Consider the following 24,339-nt stretch of genomic DNA (forward strand, 5'->3'; position numbering starts at 1 on the left):
ACCCACGTTCATGGCCGGCAACACTGGGTCAAATCCTTCCAGTGCTTGGACTCTCTGACTTGTCCTTTTCCCTTTGTCTTCTGCAACCCCACCAAGAAAGTTCTCTACTTTCAAGGGGTCCTATGGGTGGATCAGGCCCACCCACATAATCTCCCTGTTTTCAGATTAACTATGCCATACAGAATGATCACAGTGGGTTATGTCACCATGTTCAAGGTTCTGGGGCTTTACTCTACTTCCCAGACCCATGTTCGAAGCACAGAATGCCTGCATTGAGGAGAAACCTGGGAAATACACTTTTAACTTTACACCTGAAGCATAAATCCTGCCCACCGAGAACAGATCTTTCATTTAAGTCCATCTAATAATAGAAAATACATTATCTCACCTTTTGACGGATTCGGTGATTAAAAAATAAGAAATACTACGATGACATTTGTTCCCGATAAATTTTAGCTTTCAAAATCGAATTTAATTTTCTTTTCTGGCACAAGGTAGTCTTATACTTTTTTCTGTCTTTTAATGATCCTGTGACTTCATTTCTAGACAGTCCACTGTGTCATGTCATCCTTGAAATACCCAGTATCTCTTGTATAATACAGCCAACAAGGAATCCAATCCTCTAAATGTGGCCCCGTTCTGTATAGTTTATAGATGTTTCTAGGTGTTTTCTTTCCTGCTACTAAAATGTCTTTCCTTTTGAAATTGTACTTACTTCCAACTCAGAGTCATGCATTCTCATGAGAAATTAGTTTTCTGAATAGGCTTCTAAAAGTTTAGAAATGGGGCTCCTGGGTGGCTCAGCGGTGGAGCGTCTGCCTTTGGCCCAGGATCTTAGGATCAAGTCCTGCATCGGGCTCCCCGCAGGGAGCCTGCTTCTCCCTCTGCCTATATCTCTGCCTCTCTCTCTCATGTGTCTCATGAATAAATAAATAAAATCTTTAAAAAAATAAATAAAAGTTTAGAAAAGACCACTAAAAACCAAAAACAAAGTATAATTATTGTAAATGGTTTCCTGTTATTGAGCATTACTACATGATTACCACTCTTTGTAGGATGATTGAATACTCCAGAAAGCATTCAAAATATCACAAGGGCTCCCAACACTCTGGGCTCCTTTGAGACCCTTAAAAGGAAACACACATAAGTAAGCAAGTGAAAAAAAAAATGTTGCCTGGGAGAATTCTGTGAGCACAGGTGCCCCTGTGGGTAAACATTTGAATATCCAACTATCCAGAAAGCCCCAGGTAAGCCTCCATGGCCCAACACCCCACCCCGGTCCTGAGTGGATAGTGCTGAGCTGGGTGGAGTGGGTTTCTGCGGGCCCAGAGGTTGCTAAAAGCAAGAAAAAAGAAAAGGCTCTGCTAGTAAAGAATTAATAATTCAGGATGTTAAAATCAGAGAGAGAGAGAGACAAACCATGAGAGATTCCTGACTCTGGGAAACAAACAAAGGGTTGCAGAAGGGGAGATGGGTAGGGAGATGGGGTGACTGGGTGACAGGCACTGAGGAGGGCACTTGATGGGATGAGCCCTGGGTGTTATACTATATGTTGGCAAATTGAATTTAAATAAAATATTTTTATAAAAAAATAAATAGAGATTTTGGCACATTTTAGTTTTGTTTCTTTGTCCACTTTGGTTGTGAGCAATCTTAAGGTTCATTGGAAATATTAGTGTCTATTAAATTTTGAGTGGAAATACCATGGGGGTGACAATAGCTTTCTGGTGGTGAAGCTGTGTCCGCCAGCCCCAGCCAGGCAGTCTGCTGGTCTGTTTGTTTTCTTCTGGTTATTCAATCAAATACTGGGTTATAGTCCTTTCCATACATGTTTGTTCTTTGTAAAACAGCAACGACATATTGTTGCCATGCTGGATATTATGACAGGTCATTAGCATCGGTGCTCTCTGAACTTGAAAAACACAGCACATTTTCTTTTGGTGAAATCCATGTAGTGCTTAAATAATTTTCTCCAGAAATGTCCAAATCTGTTTCTAAAATGAGTAGTTGGTTTTTTTTTTCTTAATGCCATGTTATGGTTCCATTGAGGTGGGACTTTTCGTGATGGAACTAGGAGGAGGTCCCTGCTTCCCCCAGGATGTACCATTCGTGTCATATTCTGTTAATACATAGAGTGGATTGTAATCTATCATATGTCTAATTCTGAGTGTATTGGGTTATCAAGAAATGGATGCGAGAAAGAGAAGAAGGTGTGATTTACTGTCACTTGGTGAGCTTCCCAGAAATCATAAAAGTTTATGACTCTAGTGAAGGGGTATCACACCCTCCCACAATTCTTTTATGTTCACCAAATGTCAGTTGATAGAGCATTAAAAGCATGTCTGTTTTAGATCACACCACGAGGTTCAGCACGGAATTTGGAAGAGTTAAAACAACAAAGGGTTGTTGCCATAACAGAAGTCCTCTGCCTCCTTCAGGATGTTTTAAGTGACTCTAAGTTTGCTGTCCTTAAAAGTAAGGATGGGAAAATATGAAGAGCACCTACATCCAAATGCTGCAAGTGGCATTTATTCACAAGAGTTCTAAATAATTGAAAAAGAACCCCTAGCCCTTTCATCTTATCATGAGATGCATCTCCAGTGAATTTTACTTTCGTTTCACGCTCCTTTTTCTGGTACCCTTCCCTACTTACTGGATATGTGGAACTTGACAGTTTTTTGGTTTCTTTTTAAGTAGGAACATGATCTGCCAGGAGGAGGAAGACAGCAGCTTTGGGGCAGGTTCCCTGAGGATTGAGTGCAGGGTTCTGTCCTCTGCCAACAGTGTTGTGTAGATGCTGTGAAGGAAAAGAAAAGCTCATTATTAATAAGACCACAACATATTACATTTTATATTTTAGTAGAGAGGCGTTGTTCACATTTTTGAGAAGGACTGTTGAATTGGAGCTGGGGTGATCTCAGCAAGCCCCAAGAGGCTGGCTGTCAGGTTTGCAAGGACTTAATAATTGACCATCATTTGTCCAGAGGCAATGTATGAAATCAAGATGGCAAAATATCTAAGTGGACACGAAAATACCGGCTGTCTTAGTTCAGGCTGCTACAACAAAATACCACAGACTGGTGGCTTAAACTACAAGCTCTCACCTATCATATTCCTGGTAGCTGTAAGTCCAAGGTCAAGGTGCCAACAGGTGTGGTATCTGGTGAGAGCCCACTGCCCAGTTCATAGATCACTGTCTTCTCACCGTATCCTTCCATGGGGAAGAGAGGGCTCCTGTCTGTCTTTTGTGAAGCCATTAATCCAGTCATGAGGGGCCCACCCTTATGACTAATCTAACCCTAATGACCTCCCAAAGAATATCACTGCATTGGGGCTTAGGGGTTCAACATATGAATAGGGGATGGGGGACAGGACACCAACATCCAGTCCACAGCACCTGCCTATCTATACTGTAGAGGGACAAGGTCACAACCTCTAAGAGCTTCCATAGTGTTTTCAGGAGAGATCTGAGCACATGAGTCTTTTCATCTAGGATGGCCAGGTGATCCGAGCTCATTCCATGCTCTTCCCTTCCTCAAAACCAGTCTGGACCACACGCCGAGGAAACATTTTCCTCTTGTAATTCCACACCTATGGCTAAACATCCCAACATTTCAGCCCCATTGGGTTCCATAGATAGTGACCTCACACCCTGAATGTCCACACTGATTCCTCCTCTGAAGTACAGAGGTTTAACAAGGATATACGTCCCCACTATCATGTCTGCCATATGTTATTTTCATAATGCAATTCACACACCCCCAGCCTGTGGGATTGCCTTGCTAAATGCCGGAGGATACATAGCCTCACTGGAGTTGGAGGGGAAGAGGAAAATCAGTCTTTGTTACCTCAGGGTGAGAAGAAGATAGATCTACATGAAAATTACTTTTAAAAATCTCTTAGGAGGCAAATCAGACTAATGCATGAAAAGCATCCATGTATTCATTGGTCCACTTGAGACATGAGGTGAGTGGTAGAGAATTCTGACCACACCTTTTTCAGTGTGCTTTAGTAGGAGGGGATGCTGTTCAAGGGGCAGTTGCCTGTTAGCTAGAGCCCTGCCCCATGGACAACCCGAGCGCTGACTGCCCACAAGGTGCACGCAGGAAGCCTGTGTCTACCCACCTACCAAAATCACAGCTTCAAGCCCCAGATTCTGCAAAATGCACCAATGTCAACATATTCCCCAACTAAAAACATGGCTTGTTGGTCACATGATCCATTGCACCCTCTTGTCACTCTGTCTTTCCCCAAACTCCAGGAGAGGGACACTGGACCTGATAGAAAATACCACAAAGACACAAGATGACAAGCAAACAGAAGAAATGCAATTTAACACTGGGAGGGAGGGCTTTATTTTAGATAGGACAAGGTCAGAGACCAAGACAGAAAAATAGCATTTCCCTGGTGAATTTCTGGTACTCCTCTCCACGGGAGTGTTACAAATGCACCAAGGCACCATAACACATGTTATATGTCTAGGCGCAAGCTGTTTCAGATCTTTTCAAAATGATATGTGAACAATGTGATAAGCAAGTTGAACACAAGTAGCCAAACCAGTGATATGAGCAGTCATGACTGTGGCAAGGGAGGGGTCAGCGTCAGGCCTGCTGGAGACGACAAGGAAGAGGAGAGGGTGTGAGCTTAAGAAGACTCATGCATTCACTCATTCCGCAACTATCATGGGGGTCCCCTCCTCCTAGGCTGTACCAGCGTGTGCTGGGTGTCACACATAGCCCTAGGTGGCATGCAGGTGGCACTCAGGAAAAGCCTGGCTCCATGTAGCTGTCATGCAGGTGCCCAAGCCTGGTCTCAGCTGTGCAGAACAGTGGCTCTCACTCTGAAGGAGGGGGGAACCAATGTCTTGCAGGAGAAATGCTGCTCTCAGAATGTGGACATCCACAGTCCCCACAGGAAAAGAATGAAAGGTAGGTGAAAAATTAAACTCTACTGGAAAGGAATTGGAACACAGACTTCAAGAGTCCTAGGAATGGTTGTCTCCTTGGACCCAATAATTCTACTTCTCTGTGTAGCAAAGGAGGAATCTGAACTCCACTTCCCCCAGATTCAGCAGCTCAACAAACAAGTACTGCGCTGAACTGAACTGAGTTGATAATATTCTCCGAAATGTGAATAACTTGTTTGTGTGTAAAATTAAGTCAACCATGCCATCTAGAAATCTAAGAGAAAGCACACAGTGGTTTTCTTCGTATTCTAAAATTAGCTTTGAGTCTACCTCTCTCAGAGAGTTGATGTACATTTACAAATCACTGAGCCTTACGTTTTCCAGAGCCAGTAAGAGAACAGAGTACCTTGGGCTCATGGGGTCTGATAAGTAGACAGCTGTGTGTGAATGGAGTTGTCAGTGCTGCAAATTCCACCTTCACCTCTCTGGCTCTCTGTCTTCATATGCAGGTCATGGCTGCATGGGCTCCTGTTTCAAAAGCCACTTGGAGAAAAATATATTTTGCATTTTAAAAATATACATATTATAAAGTTACCATTAATCATTTGATTGTGAACCAAAATACCCAACATCACCTCAGAGACCAAGACTCTATCCCACCGAGGCAGGAAAAAAATGAAAATCCGAGTGCATTTCTCTCACACTCCCTGTTCAAGCCCAAATCATTTTTTAAAGCAACTGCCAATTTGTTCAGAACTAAACCTGACTCATCTTACCACATGGTTTGGTTTCTCTTCATTAGTTTCTGAAAGAGATTAAGTGACAGGTGCTCAACCAGGACCTTTTGTACTGCTTTTGTGATAATCAATGGAGCCTTGGTACAAGAGTAGGATTTTAGAAAAGGAACAAGAATACTCTGTTGAGCTGACAGGGAACTCCTTTGCACCAGAATGAAGGTATCACTTCAGAAAGGAACCTGTGTCTGAGAAATACATTCATGGAAACAAAGTGCAGAAGCCGTAAAAGAAAGGGAATTCGGGACACCTACCACTGAAACAGTACTTAAGATGGCACCAGACATGCCATCTATTCCCTGATGGGATGGCTGATACTAGACAAAGAACAAAAGCACAAACTGAAAAGACTCTAGTCAATTTAAAATGTCAGTGAGTTGTTTGTTGCATGCTGAAACTGCACAGCAAGCCTTTTATTGCCTTAGAATGTAGGTCACTGTGACCTTGCTGGAGGCCATGGCCATGCCACCCAGGCAAGGCTGAGTCCTTGGGTAAAGGATCCAGAGGGGGGATACCTGGGTGGCTCATGATCCTGGGGTCTTGGGATCCAGTCCTGGATTGGGCTCCCCCCAGGGAACCTGCTTCTCCCTCTGCCTGTGTCTCTGCCTCTCTCCCTCTCTCTCTCTGTATCTCTCATGAATAAATAAATAAAATTTTAACAAATAATAATCCAGAGGAAAGAAAGATAGATACAAGCTCATAAACTGGAGACTCCAGGAAGAATTGTCAAGGGGTTGGTTACAGCCTGGACTGGAAGGTGGGAAGAGCATCCTGACCAAGGAGACTCACAGGACCAGAGGTGGGGTCAAGAGATGCGGGTCTCTAAGGGGGTCAGTGGTAGGGACCCCATCGCATGAGACCTCTGAGGTCAGCATGCATTCCGCTAAAGAAAGTCTTACTAGAGAGCTAGCAAGGTAAATTCCATCTCCAAAGGAGCAACTCGCAATAGACCCCTGGAAGAAGAACCCGCATGATATTGTGATTTATAATGAGAAACATCCATCTGGTCTTCATCTCCAGTTCTGGCATGGAGCTCCTAAAATCTTGGAATTCCCTAGATGATAAGAGCAGTAAAGGTGTCTTGGTATTGATAACAGATCCCTCTCAACCATGAGTTTATGTTAACGTGGTGACTTTCAGAAAGCACAGAGGGGTAGGTGCTGGTTGCCACAGAGAGTACTTAGACCTTTCAGCCCCAGCCCCCCAACCCTGAGGAGGGGGGAGAGGCTAGACGTTGAATCAGTCACCCATGGCCAATGATTTAATCAATTTTACCTAGTAATGAAGCCTACATAAAAACCCAGAAGAGTGTTTTCACAGGGAATGGATGTGATAAATCATCTGTAATGCATTTGGAGAAGTGTTTATAAACACTTGGAATAACAATATTTAAAAAGTACTCACCACTTAGTATGAAGTAAACAATATTTTTTTATGTGAAGAGATGCATTTGACATTCTGTGATGCATTAAGATAAGTGTTAAAAACACATCTATTTATGATGGTTATGAGTGGTTTTTGCAAGTTACTTTGAGAAGAGTTATTTCAGGGAATGGCAGCGATAGCAAACAAAACAAAAACAAAAAAACAATTAAACCCCAAAGGACTGGGGGAGTGTGGGTGGGAAGTTTGGAGACCTGGCCCCTGAAGGGAGCCTGGAAGTTCTGTGCCCCTCCCTATACCTGGCTCTATGCATCTCTTCCATCTGTCTGTTCCTGAGTTTTATCCTTTTATAATAAACCCATTCTCCAGTAAGTAAAATGTTTCTCTTAGGTCTGTGAGCCATTCCAGCAAATTCATCAAACCCAGGACGGGGTTGGGAGAATGGCTCATGAGAACCAACCTACAGCCAGAACCAATCAGTAGCATAAGTGATTAATATCTGATGCAGGGTGGGGGCCAGTTTTGCAGGATTTGAGTCCTTAACCTGTGCGATCTGATGCTGTCTCCAGGTAGATACTGTCAGAATGGAGCTAATCGCTTGGTGGTATGGTAGGGAAACCACACAGCAGAACTAGTGTCAGTATCTGAGTCTAGAGCTGCTCAACAAGCCGCTGCAGTGGCCAGGAGGTCCTGGATGCTATGTCTGTCATCGGGTGCCCCACCCACCTACACTTAGGTAACGCACAACTGCATGAGTCCGAAGGCTCACACAAATGACAACCGGGCTCTGACGTCATGAGTCCTACCTAGGCCATCCCTTAGAGAGAAGTTGAAAACAAGGAGCCAAACCATTGCACTGTTTGGACTTCACTGACCCAACCAGCTTCCCGTTCCTCACATGCTGCCCCTAGAGCAACAGAGAAAGTGCCGCTCGGATGCTCACATCTGCCCACAGTAATTCTGAAGCTTCACAATGAGGAAAGGCACCCAATTCACTCCCGGGGGCGGGGGGGGGAGGGAGTGCATGACGTCCATAGGCAGTCAGATACATGTTGCCTCTCAAGTTCGCTCTAGAAACCACCAGAGATGCCTGACCATTAATACAGATGCATCCCAGAGTCAGCTGGGGATCTGAAACGGGAGCTTCATTGGAGATTTAGATGGATTAACCCACAGGGAACAGAATACCAGCCAACCCAGAAAAATGAGGGAGCTCTGGGGAGAGGGCTTGTCACGGGAGAAGGAAGCAGAGAGGTGTTCCTAAGCAACAGTGAGGGGGAGGGGCAGGTGCCAGCCCTCAGAAGAGGAGTTTTCATGAGAGGAACCAGAGGCAGGTGGAATGGTGCCCCGCGCAGGCTGCACAGTCACTGCCCCAGAGCTGGTGACTCATCATGCCTAAAGGGCACAAGAAGTCATGCAGACATGTGCTTCATATGTGACTCTTCAAATGCCCCCATTCATCCTGCTGAAAGAGGGAGTCCCACGTCGCTTTCCAGGGAGGGCCGAACACACAGCACCCCACACAGGACAGATGAGACTGACAGCAGCTCATTAGCCACATACACTCACAGTGGGGAGGAGGATTGCACCCGGCCCCTGTGACCCGCAGGGGTGCTGGGGGGGTGACCCTACCTGTGGGGGTGAAGATGGGGGGAGCATGTGGTTAAGCCATCTGAGCCCCTCCCGATTTAACCCTATATCAAGGCTGCAAATGAAACTGAGGTTCACTGTTAGGTCTCATAGCACCATGACCCTAGGAGGAGAAAAGCCCACCACCGGCAACGTGGCTCAGAAACATCATCTGTTCAGACTAAGAACTGGCTACCCAGGGCACCTGGGTGTCTAAGCCGGTGAAGCATCTGCCTTCAGCTCAGGTCATGGTCCCAGGATCCTGGGACCCAGACCCATGTGGGGCTCCCTGCTTGGCAGCAAGCCTGCTCCTCCCTCTCCTCCCTGCTCATGCTCTCTCTTGCTCTATAAATAAATAGATAAATAAATAAATAAATAAATAAATACTTTTTTTGAGAAATTTTTTAAAAAAATTAGGGGATCCCTGGATGGCTCAGAGGTTTAGTGCCTGCCTTGGGCCCAGGGCGTGGTCCTGGAGTCCCAGGATTGAGTCCCACATCGAGCTCCCTGCATGGAGCCTGCTTCTCCCTCTGCCTGTGTCTCTGCCTCTCTCTCTCTCTCTCTGTCTCTGTCTCTCATGAATAAATAAATAAAATCTTTTTAAAAACTTAAAAAATTAAAGAGGAGAAGAAGGAGGAGGAGGAGGAGAAGAAAGAGAAGGAAAAAGAGAAGGAGAAGGAGAAAGAGAAAGAGAAGGAGGAGTGGCTACCCAGGTCAGCGTGCGTACACCTGGGAATGTTCCATCTTCAGGCACACCTCTGCTTGGCTGACCGTGACCCAATCCTCAGGGGGGTAAAGTTTGTCTCATAAAGACATTTTGGCAGGACTTCTTTCCCATCAAAGGGAGGGAAAGGCCACCAGGGAAAAGGCTGGAAGAAACAGGAGATAAGGCTTGATTGTTCAACAAATTTAAATGGTGGTGTTTAGGGACAAACCAAACCAAACCCTTTAACTTGATCTGGGAAGTAGCTGTTTGTAATAAACGGTTATTAACATGCTCTGGTCAGTTTTGTTTTTAAAATGCAGTGAGTTGTTAGTAATAGGGTGGATGTGAAAAATAGTTTAAACCTTCTTCCTGTGTCTGAGCCCGTGTCACCACCTGCACACAAAAGGCAGCAAGTCCTCGGCGGTGGCCAGCAGCGGTCCCCGAAATGGTGTCGTCACAGGGAGGACTCTCGTTAGCTCTGATGCACCTGCTGTCCTATTGTCATTTCTTTTTTTCTTTTTAAGATTGTATTTATTTATTCATGAGAGACACACAGAGAGAGGCAGAGACACAGACAGAGGGAGAAGCAGGCTCCCTGCGGGGAACCCAATGCGGGACTCAATCCCATGACCCCGGGATCACGCCCTGAGTCAAAGGCTGATGCTCAACCACTGAGCCCCCCGGGAGTCCCTGGCTTGTCCTATTTTCAACAAATGTTTCCCACTTCAGTCCCACTTCAGTCACTGCCTACATACGCAGAGGTTTTCAAATGAAACAGATTCCGTGAGACGTGTGCAAAGGACCCTTGAAGACACACAGCTTCCTGGAGACGCAACCTGCTCCCACGTTGGTGTGGCTTTCTGTACTTGGGGTGTCCGTGCCCCCTCGTGCCAGAGTCCCCTCACACCCCTGCTTCTCTCTCCACTTTGATCTTGCTCTTCTGCCTCTGAGTCATTTGGCAGATCTACCTACCTGGTGACAAGGAAAAAGAGGCTGGGAAAGCCCATTTTCCTCCCTCCCGGGCTGGCCAAAGGGTCTGGGAACTGCAGTGGGACGCTGAGGTGGGCAGGGACTCTGCCTGCCATGTGCCATCCTGCTCTGCCAACCTCTTGTGCGTCCTGGAGGCCGGGAGGGCGCTCCCCACCCAAACCCTGAGCCAGGCCAAACTGAGTGGGGACGTACCCGTGTGACCGGCCAGTGGCCTGCCTGTGAGCCTCCGTGCAGGGCAGCCCCCCTGTGCCCCACACTCCAGAGCCTGCCCACCACTGGCACCCGGCTGGTTTCAGCAGGAGGAGCAGGCTTGAGTTTCAGGTCCCTGGTCTTTCTATGACTTCTGCTTAGGGAACCAATTCCCTTCACCTTCCCCCATTCATTTGCCTCCTGTCCCAGGAACTGGGGGAGCCAGCTCCCCCTCCTGTGCCTGTAACAGCAGCCACTGCCTCAGAGGACCCTGTGCCCCCCGTGTTCTAGCAGTCTTTCCACTGCCGGGAGGTCCTGTTCCCTGTGAAGCAGCCTCCTTGGGTTGCAAAACCAACCCACATCCAGTCCTGCCTCCCTGACGCTGGCAGGGACGGTGATATGGACCCGAGCCTGCCCTCTTTGAAGCCACCTCTGAGGATGTGCCACTGAGCCCACCCCATCCCAGCGGCTAACTTGCCTACCACCACCACTCCCCCAGCCCCAGCCAACCACTGCTCTGCTTTCTGTGATGTAATTCAGATGTATCTTTTCTAGAATTTCATATAAATGGGATCACAGTATATATTCTCTTGTGTCTGGTTTCTTTTGCTCATCAAAATGTGTCTGAGAAAGCTCTGTGGTTCCACACACATCACTTTGTCCCTTTTGTTGCTGAGGAGCCTGTCACTGTGTGGGGAGACCACACTTCACACCCACTCACCTGCTGGTGGACAGTTGCATTGCCTCTTGGTTTTGGGGTGGGGTTTTTGCTTTGTTTTTATTATTTATTCATGAGAGACTCACAGAGAGAGGTGGAGACACAGGCAGAGGGAAAAGCAGGCTCCCTGTGGGGAGCCCAATGTAGGGACTCGACCCCAGGACCCCAGGATCACATGCTCAACCGCTCAACCGCTGAGCCACCAGGGGTCCTGCACTGTCTCTTGTTTTTTGACTAATACACTTAAAGCTGCTATAAACATCATGCACAAGTCTCTGTGTGCATGCATGCTATCATGTGTCCAGGGTAAATACCTGAGAGCAAATGGTGGAGAATGCAGTAGCAGAGAGTTTACTTTTTAAAGCAATTACCAAACCCTTCTCACAAAGTTTATGAAGATTAGGAAGAAAATCTCACAGCAATGGGGAAAGGATTACAGAAATGATGTCAATGATGTGCCAATCAAATTGAGCCTGGGTGAAAACAGGGTGGGCTTCCCGGGGCAGGTGGCATTTGTGCAGAGATGCAAGGCATGAGCAGGAGTTTGCCAGAAGGAGAGGGCTGCTGAAAAGGAGACGCTGCAATGTGCAAAGAACAGTGTTCAAGGCTGGTCTGAGTTGCAACAAGCAATTTCCAGACAGAGGACTCTTAGTCATTGTGCTTTTGCAACACACACCGAGCCAGTACTCATTTTTAAATTAAAATTATTCAAAATGTGTTGTTCGTATTAACCTAAAAACAAGTGAGTATCAGGGAAGCAACCCGAGAGCCAAGGAGAAGCATAAAAAGTTAACAGCAAACCCTTGTTTACATGGAAACTGAGTCCCAGGGAGACAGAGGAGGACAGACAGCAGCAGGGGCCCCCAGAGGCTCCCCTCCTCTTGGCACTGGTGCAACAGCACAAACCCCGCCTGTCAAGCTTCTCAGCCACAAACCCATCAGTTATGGACACTGGACTCAGATCACAGCCTGACACTCAGAACCAAACACCAACCCGCGTACAGGCAGAGTCAGCAGGACACGAAGCCAGGATTGGCGTCTGTGCAGCTGGCGCCCTGCTCGGCCAGGGGTCAAGGCTCTGTTGGGCTGAGCGCAGAGTTGTCTGAAGCCCTAGCTGCTGGAAGGCGGGTGGCAAGGGGGCAGCCAGGATGCACCCACCGTAGTTCTCACTGCAGGAGGCACACTCAGTCAACGGAATCTCCGAGCGCTGACGTGTGACGTGTGGCCTGTGACATGAGCTGATTAACACCCACAGGAACCGAGAGGCAGTCTGTGCTTTTCTGGCCACACATGCCAGGTCCTTCTGTTCTTTGGCTGGATGAGGGGACCACGGACACTGCTGGCCCCCAACACCTTGGGATTCAGAAGTCAGAGGTTGCAGAAACTAGACACCTCCCGTCACCCTGAGCTGGAGACAGAGATGCTGGACTGGGGCTGGGGCATCCCAACACCACCTTCCCCGCTGACCTCCCAGGGCAGGTGAGATCTGGAGAGCTGCACAGTCTCCTCTTTCAGCAGAAGCTGCTAGCATCCTCTGCTGGGGCATGCCCAGCACTGCACAAAATTATACAGAGAAGACACCTTTTAGAACAGGGACGGGGTTCCTGGAAACAGGTGCTGGTCCAGTCGGCAAGGCGGCCAGCACGAAACACCACAGATGCGCAGCTTCAACAGCATATACTCATTAACTCACCATCTGGAGGCTGAAGTCCAAGATCAAGGTGTGGGCAGGGCTGGTGTCCCAAGGCCTCTCTCCTGGGCATGTTGGCAGCTGTCCCTTCCCTGGGTCCTCACATGGTCCTCTCAGTGCATATCTGTGCCCTTATTTCTCCTTCTTACAAGGACACCAGTCAGATGACATCAGAGCCACCTTCATGGCCTCATTTAACTTAATCACCTTTGTAATGACCTCATCTCCAAATGCAGTAGCATCCCGAGGTACTAGGGATTGGGATTTGAACATATGAATTCTGGGGAAGTGCCCACAACTCAGCCCCTAACAGGTACACGAGCAGTGGCAGTGCTCTGGTTCTTGTTACAGCCTAGCCCCTATGGAGGTGCCCTCAAATGCTACTCACCAGTCTGGTTATTTTTACCGTAGACACAGTTGTCTGGTGACACAGGCAAGAGCTCCCTTTAAAGCTAGAAAGTCAACGTGAGGTCATGTGTGCCCTTGAAGAAGGGCAGGGGGCTTTGCCCACCCTCTACCCACAATGCTGCTGGTGTTTTGGTCACAAGGGTTCTTTAGAAGCCAGTGTTCCGTCGTCACTTGCTTTGTTTTGGGGGGACAAGAACTGGGATTCATTTCTTTTCTTCTCTGTCCCATCAGTCTCTGGGTCCAGGTCTCCTTCCTAATTTTCCACATCTCACAGCCAAGGTCCCTAGTCAATCACATCCACGGGAAAACCCAACACGTGGTCATGGTGGCACACAGAGACTACTCTGAGTGCATCATTGCAGGTTGTGAGTTCCAACAAACGGAGAATGGGAGTCATTCAAGGAAAGAATGCAAATATGTGATGTTTAAAAGTCTATTAAGTTAACTGGCAGTAGTATTTCTATCCAGAGAGAGAGAGAAGGAGATTTTGAGCTTTTGACACTAATTTCTGTTGTGAATTCTCAAAGTCCTTTTATGACTGACCAAAACCAAAAACAAAACAGAAAATACACAAAGCAGGTATTCTTAACTTCTTTGACCCTGGAGGGACTGCAGGTCCTTAAATGGGGAAGTGAGAGGTCCCAAGACACCCAAGTTCTGCATGATTGATTTCCAACGAGGTACATGGAGACCAGCGGAGTGCCCAGCATGGGAGCAATTGAGAATTGGGGGAGTCAGCACGCTTGTATCACTGGGGCAGGCCTCTTCCTTTCATGGGCTGGAATTATGACAGGGCTCCTGGCATTTCTGAAAGTCTTTGGCCCCCTCTTCTGGACAATGTACCGTCCAGCTGCCATTTCGCTCTGCAAGGGCTGAGCACATGGTAACAGAAATCAAATAGGTGTAAGTGTTAACTGTGTGGCGGTCCTGGTTCTGATATAGTTGGAAATGACTGCTTACTCCTCCAAGAGGAAAATTCCATGAAACAGGAGCCTATGTGTCTGGAGTGCAGACGGGTTCCTTCCACCGTATCCTTCTCTCCATGGAGGTTCAGAGTTTTCCATTACTATCCCAACAAGAGAAAAAAAAATTTTTTTTTAATTAACGTTTCTAATTGCCATCATGCTATTAAGCTTCAGCCCAAAACATGCAGCCCCATACCCATGTTTTCTTGCTGTCCGTGTAGAAGCCAAGGAGACAGACAGCAAAGGGCCAGTCCTCACATGGGTTCACACAGGCCAAAGTGCTGGCTCTGTTCGGAGCAGGCAAGTGGGGGGTGATGCCCACATCAGGTCTTGGTGAAATCCAAGTCCGTCGGAGTGCACAGGCCTTGGCATTTGTAAGGCTGAATGGCAATCCCAAAGATGTCCTAATCCCTGGAACCTGGGACTATACCACATTAGGCAGCCAGAAAGACTTTGCAGATGTAAGTTGAGGATCTTGTAGGGAGGTTATCCTGAAGTAGCTGGGTGGGTTCAGTGTGATCATCAGGATCTTTGCAAGAGAGAGACAGGAGGGGTCTGGCTGCAGACAGAGATGGCAACGTGAGAAAGGCAGAGGGACAGGGTTTCAAGATGCTACTTTGAAGATGGGAAGGGGAGCATAGTACAGATGGGCTCTGGAAGCTGCAAAAGGCTCAGAAACAGAGTATCCTGAAGCCCTTCCAGGATTTGAGAAATCCTGACCTCCAGGCTGTAGAAGCTTGGTGTTGATTCAAGTAACTACGTGTGTGGTGACTTGCTACGGCAGCAATCAGACGCACAGGCTTGTAAAGGTAAGAAGATGACAGCTTTGATTCCTAAGAGGAGGGAGAGTTTCCATCGCCCATTGGAGATAACCGGCTAGGCGCCAGGCCCCAGACAATCCACTGGAGACTGAATCCAAGTGAACATCTCCTGCGGCGCTCGTTCTCCCAACAGCCCAGGAACCGTGACTTACATCCACGCCAGTGCTAGGATATTCTGCATTTGTGTCGGTCAATGTGAGGGAAAGGGCAGAAGAAGCCATGGAAAGGCTTCTCAACCAGAGGCATATTTATCTCTTGACTGTGCCCTTTCAACTCACAGATCCCTGAATGTGAACCCATGACTCATGCAAAGAAGAGAAAGAAAAGGCTTTTTTTTTTTTAAAGATGTTATTTATTTTTTCATGAGAGACAGAGACATAGGCAGAGGGAGAAGCAGGCTCCATGCAGGATGCCGGATGTGGGACCCGATCCCAGGGCCCCGGGATCACGCCCTGAGCCAAAGGCAGATGCTCAACCACTGAGCCATCCAGGTGCCCCCAAAAAGAGGCTTTTAAAACCCTTTCCCCGATGTAGGATTCTTGGGGGCAATTCTCGCAGCATCCAATGCAGGAAGAAAGCCATAGAATAATTACAAAATCCGACATCACTTGTTTGGTATCATCTCATCCTGCCCAGCTCATATTACTCTAAATTAATTTGTGGAGAGTATTTAATCCCATTTTGTGAAAGTTGAATGGTGTGACCATCTCCGTCCAAATGAGTTTGTGTTTTCCATTTTTAATTTTGTAAGATGAAATATCTAGCATGACAGCACATACCTAAGGTGGATCTGCAGGCTCTTTATTCATTATTCATGAATAGTCAAGCCAGCCCACCTGCCAGAGAAGGGAAATCCAGAAGCATTGGGGCAGGGGCTCCATTGGCCTCAACCTTCCATCACTGGTCCAATTCCCAGTCAACACAAAGTCTTTAACAAATGCTTGTTGACCAACTGAGTAACTTTGAGTTATTAATGAATTTTTATGAAGGTAAAATTATGCATCCTGTTTTCACCTTATTCACCTCATGAGGATAAAATTCAGCATTAATCACAAGATGTCAGAGTTTTTAAAAGGAGCCATCCAAATGGTTTGAGTTGTGAGACTGTGGCGATGAAACAGTCTTGCTTTCCTTCTTACTGACAGAAAAAATGTGATTTTCAAAAACCACCACGGTGAATCTCTTTTTTGAAGGAAGCAGAGAGTAAATTCAGATCCAACCCATGTTAGGAAATTAGTGTTTTCCATGCCACTCACTGATTGCCAAAACTCATTTTGCCAGAACACGTCTCTCTAAAAACAGGCAGATTTAAAAGGAATAACACCACAGGTAAAGATTCCCAGGGGAAAAGAAACAAATTACAATTCCGTAGTGTGACCTTTAGCAAACAATCACTAAAGTCTTGCTCAAAGGTGAGCAAATCATGGCAGGACTGACTATCAACAGATCTGTGTCATTTGAATATGGTAATGAAGGAAAAGCAATGTTTCCTCACTGCCCAAGAACCCTTAAAGCCTTAAAGGCCAGGTCAGTTTTCAACCACTGCAGTGATACTGGGGGGCGGTGTGTGTGTGTGTGGGGGGGGATGTCAGATCCTCAGATCAGGGCAAAGTGTCAGAAAAACAAGGATGCTGCTTGCTCCACCCCTTTTATTAAGGCTCAGAGACACAGCAGAAAGCAGAGGCTTCTCAGCACCTACTCCCTTCCCTCTGCTGCTTGCTCTGCAGCCCCCACCATGCCTCTGTGGGGGTGGGGGTGCCCTGCAAAGAATCCAACTGAACCAGATAGAAAGGGGCTGGGGCAGGGGGAATGGAGCGGGGCTGGGGTCCTCACTGGGGCAAATGCTGAGGTCTGACGACTTCCTGACATTACCATACACAGAAAATCAAGACATAGCCCACCACATGCTTCTGAATATCTAGTAACGTGTCCTCCCCAATATCACATCTTTGTCAGGAAGGATTAGACTTACCAAGATGACATATCAGAGCAAAAATTGATGTGGGAAACAAAGGCAGAAGAAGAGGGATTATTAGATTCCCTTCCTCCCCTACTTCCCACTGACCGTCCTAGATGCAGGCAGGGGGACCCTCCTCCAGGGACTCAGCTGCCTCCATGCAGACACTCTGCTGAGGGCAAAGGCAACCTTAGCCCGACCCCTAGGACCCTGTTAGTCTGCTCTAACATAAAAATTCCTTTAGAAATTTCCTTTATCTCTAAACCCCCCAAGATATGCGTTGGCGATCGTCCCTCAAGCACATGGCCCACAGATGTACATCCAAAGAGTCTCCTGACTCGGGTTTTATTAGATGATTAAAAGTGATGTTTCCCAACAATAGCTGGTCCCCTCAGGATCCTGGAGACCTTGCTTCCAAATTCCTTAGAGACTTACACTCCCCCTAATCCCCTCTCAACTTGAAAGTATATAACCAGCCACTCCTCGTGACCCCAGGGCAGCTCTTTCTGCCCACAGGTCCTGTCCCTGGACTTTAATAAAACCACCTTTTTGCACCAAAGGGATCTCAAGAATTCTTTCTTGACCATCAGCTTCGAACCCTAATATCTTTTCTTTCATCAAAGGGACCAGATGATTCCACGGCAAATGTTGTAATCACAGAAGAGAAGCAAGAATCATACAACAATACACTGTGTCTTCCTCAGGTGCCCTCCCAAAATAACTTTCACTGGTCAAAATATTCCTAACTTTTATTGACTATTTCGATGCCCTGTCAGTGTAAAATACATACACCACATTGTAAAGATCAGGACCACAAAGAGAAGATAAAATATCTCTGTATTCAAAATACCTCACTGAAATGATACTTGGATATATTGAATTAAATACAATATATTATTAAAATTAATTACACCTGCTTTTTTCTTTTTTTAATTTAAGAAAAAAATATTTGAATTTATTTGAAACATTGAGCACAAGCTGAGAGGAGAGGGAGAAGCAGGCTCCCCATGGGCTCGATCCCAGGACCTCGGGATCATGACCTGAGCCGAAGGCAGATGCTCAACCACTGAGCCACCCAGGTGCTCCTCTTTTTTTTTTTTTTTTTTTTTTTAAATACAACTACAAGGAAATTTTAAATTACAAGGACCCTCGAAGCTCTGTCAGCCAGGCTCCTCTGCTCTATTACAAGAAGACGTACCTCGATCTGCTCTGGCTGCTCTAAAAAAGCAACACAGACCTGGAGGTTTAAATAGCAAACTTTGCTGTCTCCTGGTTCTGGAGGTCAGAAATCCAAAATCCAGGGGATGCAGATTTGATTCCTTCTGGGGGCCGTGAGGGGAGAATCTGTTCCAGTCTTCTCTCAAGAGGCTTGTAGATGGCTGTCTCCCCTCTGTGTCTTTACATTGTCTTCTATGCATCTGTGTCCAAATTTCTCCCTTTCCTAAGGACACCAGTCATATCAGATGACAGCCCAGCCTAATGACTCAACATAACCTGATTACTTGTGTCAAGACCCTCTCTAGGACACCTGGGTGGCTCAGTGGTTGAAGGTCGGCCTTTGGCTCACGTCGTGATCCCTGGGTCCTGGGATCAAGTCCTACATCAGGCTTCCCGCAGGGAGCCTGCTTTTCCCTCTGCCTGTGTCTCTGCCTCTCTCTGTCACTCATGAATAAATAAAATCTTAAAAAAAAAAAAAAAAACAGACTCTAAATATGGTCACAATCTGAGTTACTGGGGGTCAGGATTCCAACATACAAATTTAGAGGGGGACACACAATTCAGCCCACAGCAGGACACGAGTCTGAAGAAATCCCCTCTGGATGAATAGTGGAATTTGTCAAATCGAAGGAGTAGCAGTATTCTACTACAGGACTTATATGATGGCCTATGTTTGCCAAATCCCGGGACCTCCACAGATCCAGGTGGTTTATACAGTCCTCCAGCAGCAGTGACAGGTAATCCCACTCTGATGTCACTCAAAGGTTCAATTTGTTTCAGATTTTCCTCCAAAGACTCTAACGTATCCTTTCTCTGAAGCATCTTTTGATTTTTCTAATAAAAGAACCAGCTATATCAATGTATAATTATTAGTGTCACCACTGAAGAGTTCAAGCTAAAAACGATAGTAGATGGCAAAATTATTTTTATTACATCTATGACAATTTGTTTTCATCTCTGCCTCAGTTAAAAATTTAAAATGTTTCTGAATTTTAAAACTCCAATTTAAAAGTCTGCAGGGGTGCCTGGGTGGCTCAGTGGTTGAGTGTCTGCATTTGGCTCAGGTTGTGATCCCGGGGTCCTGGGATCAAATCCCACATCAGGCTCCCCACAGGGAGCCTGGGCCTGTGTCTCTACCTCTCTCTCTGTGTGTGTCTCTCATGAATAAATTTAAAAAATTTTTTTAAATAAAAAGATAAAAATCTGCAAGTTTGTTTGCTGGAAAAAGTTGACAGCATCATAAATGTGTGAAGCATGCCAGTTTAGAATTTTTATATTCTCCATATGCATATTTGAGAAGGGCATAAGGAGCTTCAGTAAAGAAAAGTAGGGTTTTCAAAACCACTTTAGCAAATCCAAAGATGGTTTGCTATGGAGGCAGGATTGAAGGAATCTGTAGAAACTAGAGAAGTAATTACTTACATTGCAAGTAATTATGAGAATTTTGCCTTCTGACTTGAAGTCTCATCTGATGTCACCAAGTCAACCCGATTTTAGAGCTAACAAGGATTCTATGCCTGGGTGTGAGAGGCCAATGGTGACACTCTGATAATCAGAAATCCTCAAGGACAGGAGCCCCCCCTCCCCCCACCAGAGGATGGAACCAGATATAAGGGCCAGCCGTCTGCTTGCACACAGCGAGCCTCCCCAATGCCGCCTGCATCACTCTGGGGGAGTCATAGCGTTCAGGACCACACGTGTGTGTTCACCGGTGACCAGGTTCAAAGATGATGAGAAGCTGCTTCTGCACAGTGGCTCACAGCTGATTGACTCTTCCTTGTCTGAGACACAGAGCAAATGAAATAAAACTCCCTAGGATATCATGAGAGGCATCTAATTCTACCTCCAGGATTTACTATCCTCATCTTTCTTTCTTCTTTTTCTTTCTTACTTTCTTTCTTTCTTTCCTTTATTTTTTTCTTTCTCTTTCTCTTTCCTTCTTTCTTTTTCTTTCTTCTTCAGGTAGACACGAATAAAAGGCAGAGGGGTCTGTGAGTTCAGCCACACAAAGCACTGCCCACCTCCCACTGCCTTTAAACCTGCAAGTGCCTTCTGTGAAAAGGGTCCTTAAATCTATGCCTTTGGGGCAGCTCTTCAGATGCTTTACTGGGGAGAGCTTTGGTTTTGCACCTGCTATGTGCATCGCTTTGGTGTCAGCTGAGAAAACAAACTCTGGAAAGGGGCAGAGTGGTGTCACCCCCTCCCCAGGGTCTGAGCTACCCCCAGCTTCAGACTCTCAAGGCCAGAAACTAGAAAGAGCAGGTCCCAGATTTCAGAATGTGCATAGCGAGTTTCCTTATACATCTTGATTAACTGAGCCCTGATGTGATAGCACACCCGAGGCTTTGGGTCAGAGCCAGACTTCTGCGTTCACCACTGTACCAGCCCAGGGTAACACTGTGGCTTCAGTGCTCCATGCCAGCTGCCCCACAGGGAGCCACAAGTGGAGACCTGTCCTGTGAAGCAGCAGGCTCACCCCTTAGGTAAGGCACAGAGATATATGGGTTTCCCCTGTTCCTAATGGGCAAAGGAACTACCTGCCCCCCTCCCATTCCGAGAGCACTGCTTGGGGACATTGCACGGGGCTCACCCACGTGGATGAAGGAGCATGGGGTGGAGAGTGAGAATACTGTATGGGGTTCACCCCACATGGATGAAGGCGCACAAGGTTGGGAGGTGCTCCAGAGGGATTTGTGTTCAGTGACGACATGGACCATTTAGCACTAAGTCTATGATCTCACCTAATCTTGCCTTGATGTCTTTCAAGATCTAATTTCTGGTCCTTTTAAACACATTATTTAATAAGCCATAACCAGCCTGCGCTTTACTTTGAAATAGCTGGTTGCTCTTCATTATGAGGTAAAACTTTATAGTGCAGCTATGGAAGTTACCCTAACAGACAAAAGCATCTCTGCACAGTGGTATCTCTTGATTCGTGTTCTATTTGGTGGAATGTTCTGACCACACTACTGGCCTACTCAGGGCCATTTTGTTTTACAGTGAGAGACATCCACCCAGAGCAATGTAACCCAAATCCAGAGAGATTATTCTAACGGTGTGGAAGCTTCCAGAAGAGCTCCAGATCAGATCCAGGCACTCTGAGTCTCTCCGCAGGCCCTGTGACCTTCTCACGCCTCTTTGCTTCACTTTTCCTTTTCCAGACTATTCTATCTGTGTTGCTGAGCATTTGGTAAACACAGCAGCACCAGAAGTCCCAAACTTCCATATTCTAAGTTAAAGTGATATGTGAGCTCAGAGCAGCATCTCTCAGTCCCAGTCCCCAAGTTTTGCGGACAGGATGTGGCAGGCCCAGTTTGAGACATTGTCTTCCTTTGTACCCACCCAGGCTGACACAGGATTAAGTAACAGAAATAGCCACCTTCAGGAAGAGGAAAAAAAGGGAAAACAGAACCAAAGCAATGAAAGTATTTACTACAATGTTCTAATTCCACTGTGCTCCTACCTCTTCTGGGGGGCAGAAAAGCATTTGTAGCAACATTGAATGAAAAATATTGAGAATTCTTACCTCTTGGAAGAAGGAAGGAAAGTTCACCATAATTTCACATCCATGGTGCTCACAGCCCTTCCTCTGTGACCTAGAAAGCTCATCCTTTTTATGAACTTTATAACTTAAATAAATAAACAAATGCATCTGGGGTTAGGGTACAAACGGTAGGTGATGCGTTGGCCAAATCAGGTGGGGGTTCACAGCAGTGTCAGGACATCCCCTTTCCTTCTGCCATGTGGTCAGTAGGTCCAGCACACTGGCTTCTTGAAGGCAAAACCCCAGTACTCCCTTTTTCATCCTGGTCTTCTCTTTGACTTAATTCAGTAAGGATTTTGCCAACACAGCCTTCCAAAAATTAGTGGGGAAAAAAAAAGACTAAAATTTAAAGCCTGGATAGAAACCTCATCTACTGAAATTCAGCACTAAATTCACAACCTGTATCCACCAGATGATTTAGACGTGGACAGTGAGCCATAAGATCGTTATTTCCCTTGAAGGGAAAAGTATAATCATTTCAAGGGAAATAAAATAAATAAATGTGCACTGCTGTGGAAGAGAAGCAAAGATACCCAGTAACAGCGAGGGCTGTGGTGGTGGCGACTTCTGCTCTCACCCCGAAGCTTGTGGGGTTGGGAATCTCAGAGTTAACAATCGAAAATATAATAAACCAGAAACACAGGAACGCAGAATTGAAGACAGATACAAAATGCTTTGAAGATCTGGCGTTTTGTGTCCACAGGGACGAATGAAGAAAGCAGTTCCTCTCACACCACTTTCATCATTAAGAGCCTGTGACCTAGAAGCTCCACAATATTATCTGAGGCATTAAAAATGGAAGTAGGAGAAAGGCAGTTTTTGTGTGCAAGGTGTTAGTAGCTGTGTAGATAAAATGCACTGATAGCATCATTGCAGACGTGGGATGGTGAGGAAGGGCTTGCTCCCTGGAGGTCTGTGCTTCCTGGGTACCTGAAGAGAACAATTCTTACCCCATCTTCCTCCACAGACCCACTGACCGAGTGTGAATGACCGGGTTTGGAAAACGCTCCTTCCCCGTGCAATTGTTTCAGCTTTCTGAGCTGGCCCCAGACAGGTGCCAAAGCAAAGACCCTAGTGGTCCCCTAGCCAGGGAGCACCGCACCCGAAGTTCATTCTCTGTTCAAGGAAAGAGCACCTCAGAATCCAATTTTGGTTGACTATCTTAATATGATATAAAGTAAAATAACTGCATTGAATTCCCACGGACATATTTACAGACAGCAATGCTTTCTTTAAAAAAAAAATAATAAACACAAAAAAATGTGTTTGATTTTTTGGGTGGGTTGTTAAAAATAAAAGTAGGAATAAACAGTGACAAATAAAATCCATTCAGAGCAAAAGCCTTTTGAGTTTTGTAGCACAGCAGAACAATATAAACAAGCCAGAACCTTCAAAAGCCATTTCGATGTGTAATTTTATCTTTCCTGACAGTCTAAGTTGTCAATTTTGTAATCAGCCATTGTCTAGAAATAAAAAAAAAAAATTAAAATAGACTTTATTGCTACTTTTCTAGTTGCTGGGAAAGAGAGAGAAATATATATGGAAGAAAATCAAACATTCTTTTATGACAAAAAAGGTCATTGTTTTCCTCTATAAATACAATAAAAATTATGTATTTATGTGTCTGTGCATATGTGTGTATGCACTTTTTTTTAGATAGCTCTGCATTTTCATTTTATATACTATACATGGAATTTGAAACTGAAAATAGCAAGTATTGATATACAAAAGAACAGTGAATAAATCCTTTAAAAAGAGAAAAATGAATAATAACACTATCGGGATAATTTATCTTTAAAATTTGGTCTTGAATGTTTTGGACATATTTACTGCTTTGAAACTTTAACACTGTCATGTTCCAAAGTACCCACTTGCATGGAACGTCCATTTGATTTTCTGTATTAAACAGTAAAAGCCTTGGGCTGCCTGGCTGATTCAGAAGAGCATGTGATCTCAGGGTTGCGAGTTCAAGCCCTACATTGTGGGTAGAAATTACTTAAAAAAATAAAATATTAAAAAATAAGGTCTCCACAGAATGGGTGTGCTCTACACTGTACAACACCTCCACCTAGTGGCCACATGGCTTCATTACACAGCAGCCCAAAATGAAGTTCACCACCTTCAAGACCAAAGTTTCTTGAAATCTTAACAACCATTGCAGCACCTGGCTGGTTTGGTTGGTTAGGGGTCTGACCCTTGATCTCAGCTGTGGCCTTGATCTCAGGGTCATGAGTTCAAGCTCTGAGGAGCCTATTTTAAAAAAATAAAAGCTATAAATTGTAACAACTGTTAAAGCAACATATACAACCCATAAGCAAAGAAGCAGAACGGGGGGGGGGGGGGGGGGGGGGATATTTATGTGTGTAGCACACAGCAAATACATTTTAACATTTTGTGATGTGAGACTCTTTACATTCTGGA

General features: G+C 45.8%; 1 long non-coding RNA gene across 8 annotated transcripts in view; it reads right to left on the reverse strand.

Annotated features, from left to right (window-relative positions):
• The window catches only part of LOC144320859 (uncharacterized), a 43,475-nt gene that overhangs the window by 15,292 nt on the left and 3,844 nt on the right, over positions 1-24,339 (reverse strand). For 2 of the 8 annotated variants that reach the window (XR_013386498.1, XR_013386505.1), the window contains exons 2-4: positions 13,009-14,479; positions 5,313-5,449; positions 2,654-2,797 (exon numbers count right to left, since the gene is read on the reverse strand). This is a non-coding gene — a long non-coding RNA (uncharacterized LOC144320859). Of the gene's footprint in view, positions 1-2,511; positions 2,798-4,129; positions 4,278-5,312; positions 5,450-12,317; positions 14,480-24,339 lie in introns of those variants that run through there. The other 6 variants (XR_013386504.1, XR_013386508.1, XR_013386506.1 and 3 more) reach the window with 6 other exon arrangements.

Source organism: Canis aureus, chromosome 1 (assembly GCF_053574225.1).
Source record: "Canis aureus isolate CA01 chromosome 1, VMU_Caureus_v.1.0, whole genome shotgun sequence".
Lineage (NCBI taxonomy): Eukaryota > Metazoa > Chordata > Mammalia > Carnivora > Canidae > Canis > Canis aureus.